Here is a 6000-nt window from a genome sequence, read left to right as displayed (position 1 = left end):
CTAAAGGTATCTTCAAAGATAAAACATCACTGACCAAGCAAGCAGAAGAAAATTAAACAAAGAAACTGCATAAAACTTAGTAGCTTCTTGGGGCTGGAGCAATGGCGCAGCAGTAGGGCATTTGCCTTGCATGTGGCTGACCCAGGATGGACCTCGGTTGGATCCCCAGGCATCCCATATAGTTCCCCCAAGCCAGGAGCGATTTCTGAGCATATAGCTAGACGTAACTGCCCCCCCCCCCCCAAAAAAAAAACTTAGAAGCTTCTGCACCTCAAAGGAAATGGTAACTAGAATAAAAATCTCCCCACAGAATGATAGAAATTATTCACCCAATACCCATCAAATAGGGGTTAATATCTAAGATATACAAGGCACTGATAAAACTTAGCCAGAACAACAACAGCAACAACAAAACATTTAACTCTATCCAAAAATAAAAAGAATTGAATAGACATTTACTCAAAGACTAAATACAGATGGCCAAAAGGTACATGAAAAAAAAAATGCTTCACATCACTAATCATCAGGGAGATGCAAATCAAAACTGTTAGGTCACACCCTACCTTTACCAAAAGCAAAGGAGTTCCCCTAATTTCTTCTTTCTTTTCACCAAGCCCTTTGACTTGTAAAAGTCCACCCAGATAAGTACTTTTATCTCTCACTTGACCTTCCCCCAGTTGGTTGAATTTGTACTGGTTTAATAAAGAAAGGTCAGTGAGGCTTGGCTTGTAGAGTGAGACCATAGGCAAGAAGTAAACTGACTCCCTGCTTTCTCCTGATAGCATTAGATTACTAATTCTTTGCAGTTACCTGCTTCAGACCTATTTACCTGGGTTTGGAAATACGGCACATGGTGGGTGATTTCACAATGTGGGATGATTTTATACAAAACAATAACGAGCTATCATCTCACTACACAGACTGGCACACACAGAGAGAACAAGAACAATTAGAACATCTGTGCTGTCATGGATGTGGGATGAAAGGAGCCCTCATTCACTACTTTTGTCAACTAGTCCAGCTTTTTGTAAAACAATATGAATGTTCCTCAAAAAACTAGAAATTGAGTTTCCATATAATCCAGCTCCAGCCTAAGAGCCCCAAAACACAATGCAAAAAAGTCCTCGGCATTCCTATGTATTCCTATTCCATTGCAGCACTATTCACATCCAGAATCTGGAAAAAGAACTGATGAGTGGCTGAAGAAACTGTGGTACATCTACATAATTGAATACTATGCAGCTGTTAGGAACAATTAAATTTGCTTATACATAGATGATAAGGAGAGTATTATGTTGAATAAAATTAGTCAAAGGGAGAGGAATATAGAGATATAGAATAATTGCACTCATTTGTGGGATATGAAAAGAAAAGATAATATAGTAATAATATCCAGACACATATTGATAAGGGCCAGGAGGAGCAGATCATGGTAAGAAGCTTGCCACAAATAGCAGGGGAGTGTATTTAGGGTAAAGAAGAGACTACTAGGGCAATGATAGTTGAAAATGATCAATTGGGATTAGAGCTACGTGCTGAAGGAAATAAAGTGATAGGCATGATAACCATTTAGCAACAGTATTAAACCACACTGTCTAAAAGAAAAAATATGAGAGAGAGAAAGAGAGGAGAGAAGAAAAATACCTGCCCCAATGGCATGTACGGAGAGAGTGTGGGAGGGAAACTGGGAACATTGGTAGTGGGAAATAAGCACTGGTAAAGGATGTTGTACATTGTATGAATGAAACTCTATCAGGAACAACTTTGCAATTGTGGAAAAAAGCCCAATTGAACAACCTTGTAATCAGTGTTTAAATAAAGTAATTAATTTTTTTTAAAAAAGCCCAGCTCCTCAACTTCACCTTTTCAAACGTCCAAGCTACCAAATGTTTTAGATTAATAACTCATGTACCATGCAGCAGCAAAAGGCTGCATCTCAGTATCTTGTAGTGACAGCCCAGAAGTATCACAGAAAATCTGATGAGTAAGTTACATAGTAATATATCCACTCCAGGGGACCTAACCAGTAGCAGAAAGGGCTCAACTGGCACCAAACCACAGCACAATCAATTCTCAGACACTGATTTTAGTAACGCAAGGTGAGATATAAGTACTGTATCATTTTAAACTAACCTGTCTTGATCTGTTTTGGTAATTCCATTTGTCTTTGTGTTGTAACAAATATGCAGTACACTTGTTTGTGCTTGCATGGAGGCAGGTACGTGGGTGACTGTAGGGTCACTAATGAAAGAATGGCAGGTCACACTAGTGGTGGAATTTATGTTTGAACATTTAATGCCTGGAATGAATGTATTATGAACAAATTAGTAAATCATGATATTATAATAAAAATTAGAAAGAAAAACAAAAATAAAAGTCTGAGCCCGGACCTGAGCGGTGGTGGTGCAGTTGTAGGGCATTTGCCTTTGCTTTGCATGCAGCTGACTTAGGACAGACCTCAGTTTGAACCCTTGGTATCCCATATGGTCCCCCAAGGCAGTAGCCAGGAGTAACCCCTGAGTGCCACCGGTGTGTGGCTCAAAAACGAAAACACAAAGTCTGAGCTCATGGCTCATGATGGTTTAGAACACACCTGGGAAGAGTAGAGCAGTCAATGTGTAAAAGGAACCAACCCATGGGGTGGGAAAACAAACAAACAAACAAACAAAAACAACCCCATGTGTCTAAAATGCTGCCTACAACAGCAAATTTTTCTTATTTTTTTCTACTTTTCAACCTCTCACCTCTTCAAAGACTTTTCTTTTGACTCAATTTTCTCTGCATTTCATTAAAAGGCAGGCCACACAAGGGACTTTGCAATAGTTTTCTTTGGTTCACATTGGATTTGTGATTCTTTAGGCCCTCTCTTGGATGTTTCTGTCACTTCACTTTTTAATTATGGGCCACACGCAACTGCTCTTATGCCTTAATCTTGACTCTGCACTGAGGGATCACTCTTGAAGAACTCAGGAGATATGCGAAGCTGGGATCAAAGCCTGGTTGGCTGAGAGCAAGACAAGCACCTTATCCAATATATTTTCTTTGACCCCTCTATCACATCACATAGATATATTTGAATCCAATATCAATAAGTCGGTTCTCCTTACTGAGCAATGAACAGTAGGTCAGGAGCCTGTGGGCATTCACTTATTCAGCATCTAATGACTGAAAATCTACCAAGTTCCAGATACTGTTCTTGGAACTGAGGACACAATGAGAACAACACTCTGGAGCTGTTGGCAATTAATTTTGTCTAGAATTCGTTGTATAACTAACTCCTAACATAATACCCACCCCACAAGTGAGTGTTTATGTTTTGATGAATGGGTGGAGTGATAAGATGGGTATTTTTAATGCTATGGTCATTATATTTAAGCAAAACTAAATTTGCTATTTTTAATTTTTAGAGAACTAGAAACTACTGTAGGATGATTGGAAACAAGCTGACTTTTCTTTTATCATTCATTTATGAGATAATGTTTGGCAATTTGATATGAAAGAAGTATATGCAAAGAAGACAATGCTAGTGACAAATAGAAGCAGCATCTCCTTTGGAGAGAAGAATAACTTAAGTTAAAAAGACCTGCATAATATTTCAGTGTACATATACCACAACTTCTTAATCTATTCATCTGGTGGTCATTTGAGTTGTTTTCAGTTTGGCTATTATACTAAGTGCTGGGATGAACATAGCATCCATTCATTCTTTAGAATTAATGGTTTTATGTTTGGGGATAGATGCCAAGTAGTTATATTATGGGGCTATACAAGAGCTCTATTTCTAATACTGCTAATAATATTCCTAATTATTGCTTTGTATAGAGTTTAAATCAGAAGACATTCCCAACAGTGGCAAATTCATTTTTTATACAGTCCCAATAACACTGGCTGTTTCCAGTCTTTTTGATAAAATACCATTCTTACTATGTATATCTCAGTATTATTTTACTTTGTTTCCTAACTATGAGTAACAATGAGCACTTTTTTAATATCTATTAGCTATCTGCATGTCTTGTTTTGAGAAATACCTATTTATCTTCACACTTTCGGGTGGACTAGTTGTATTTTTGTTAAATTTTGTGTGTTTTAATAGATGTTGGATATTAACCCCTTATATGACATATTGTGTGCAAATAATTATTTTCTCCCATTCAATAAATAGGATGTCTATAGCTTGAGTTTCTCTTGCTGTGCAAACCTTTACATTTTGTATAAACCCATATACAATGGCCAACATATGAAAATCCAAATGCCCCAACTTTGGATGAATGGATCAAGAAGTTGTGATATATATTTATATACCACACATATGCATATATACACATATACACAGGGGAATATTATTGCAATGCTAAGGAAGGATATATCATGCAATTTGCTGTTATTATGCTGAGTAGTCATAGAAAAGGAAAGCAATAGACACATAATGATCTCTCTCATATGTGGAATTTAAAAAAATACAACAGGAGACCTGATTCATAAACTTAGGTTCGTGCAAGGAATGGCTGAAAGGAAGCACTGGGGACTTTGAGAGGGGCGTGGGTGTACTGGCATACTGATATACTGATAAGTTTGGTGCTGGAATTATGTAATGTGAAGCTGTCATTAACAATACTATAAATCACAGTACCTCAATTAATTTAAAAACATCTAAAAACTTAAATGTGATGATTCAACAAAAACCTTGAAGACATATAAAATAGTTGGTATTTTCTTGTGCTATATTATCTGAGTGATGACTATGGTGAAAAAGTTGTGCTGTGTTCAAACACTCTAAATTTCTAAGTTTGACTTCTTGCCATTCAGATTTTGCAAAACGTTCACCTTTGTGATCTAAGTCTAAGATCACAAAAAAGACTGGGGTTGTCCATGTCACCTCTGGAGCGCCGGACAAGAGGCTGAATTCTTTTGCAGATTTTATTGAAATGCTTCTTACAAAACTATTACTAAGATTTTAAGTCTAATTCATGCAACCCTTTGTTTGGGGGGGGTGTGCTCAGAGGTTACCCCTGGGTCTGTACTCACAAATTTCTCCTGGCAGGCTTGGGGGACCATATGGGATGCGGGGATGTGACCACCATCTGTCCTGGATCGAATGCTTGCAAGGCAAACACCCTCCTGCTGTGCTATCTCTCAGATCCTGGTTCATGTAATTCTTATCATGGTCCTCCTTGGTATCTTATTTTCTAGATGCCACCAAAAGTCTAAAATTATTGTTAATTTATTGTTTTTAAAAATTCAACAAGGGGCTGGAGCATAGCAGGTGTTTGCTTTGCGTGCAGCCGACCTGAGATGGACCCAGATTCGATTCCCAGCATCCCATACAGTGCCCCAAGCCTGCCAGAAATGATTTGAGAGCAGAGCCTGAAGCACCTTTGGGTGTGGTTCAAAAACAAACAAACAAAATCAACAAGACATAAACATGGTGTAAAACTCAAAAGACTATAAGGAATCAATTCTGTGAAACAAAACATGTCCATCATCCATCCTTCTTCTTCCTGTCTGATAAAGAGCATATTGTCTCCTTGCATGCACTCATTGACAGGCTGCTTATATATATTATCACAAGACATTTTCTAGTATTCCTATTATCTCTGTTTTCACATAAAAAATATTTCAGCCTCGGGGGCCGGGCGGTGGCGCTAGAGGTAAGGTGCCTGCCTTGCCTGCACTAGCCTAGGACGGACCGTGGTTCGATCCCCCGGCGTCCCATATGGTCCCCCAAGCCAGGAGCGACTTCTGAGCGCATAGCCAGGAGTAACCCCTGAGCGTCAAATGGGTGTGGCCCAAAAACCAAAAAAAGAAAAAAATTTCAGCCTCAAAAGGCATTACCCATAACTATTCAAAATCAAATAGAGTTTCAACTTAAGATTTTCTATTTCAAATAATTTTTGCTTAAAAGATTAACTTTGTGTTCTTTTCACTTTTAAGAAGAGGCAAAAGAACTGTTTATGCAAGAGTAAAAGCATTGATGGGGACTACAGTAACTAAATTAATCTG

This window comes from Suncus etruscus, chromosome 18, assembly GCF_024139225.1.
Source record: "Suncus etruscus isolate mSunEtr1 chromosome 18, mSunEtr1.pri.cur, whole genome shotgun sequence".
Lineage (NCBI taxonomy): Eukaryota > Metazoa > Chordata > Mammalia > Eulipotyphla > Soricidae > Suncus > Suncus etruscus.
Note: the sequence above shows the minus strand (reverse complement) of the source record.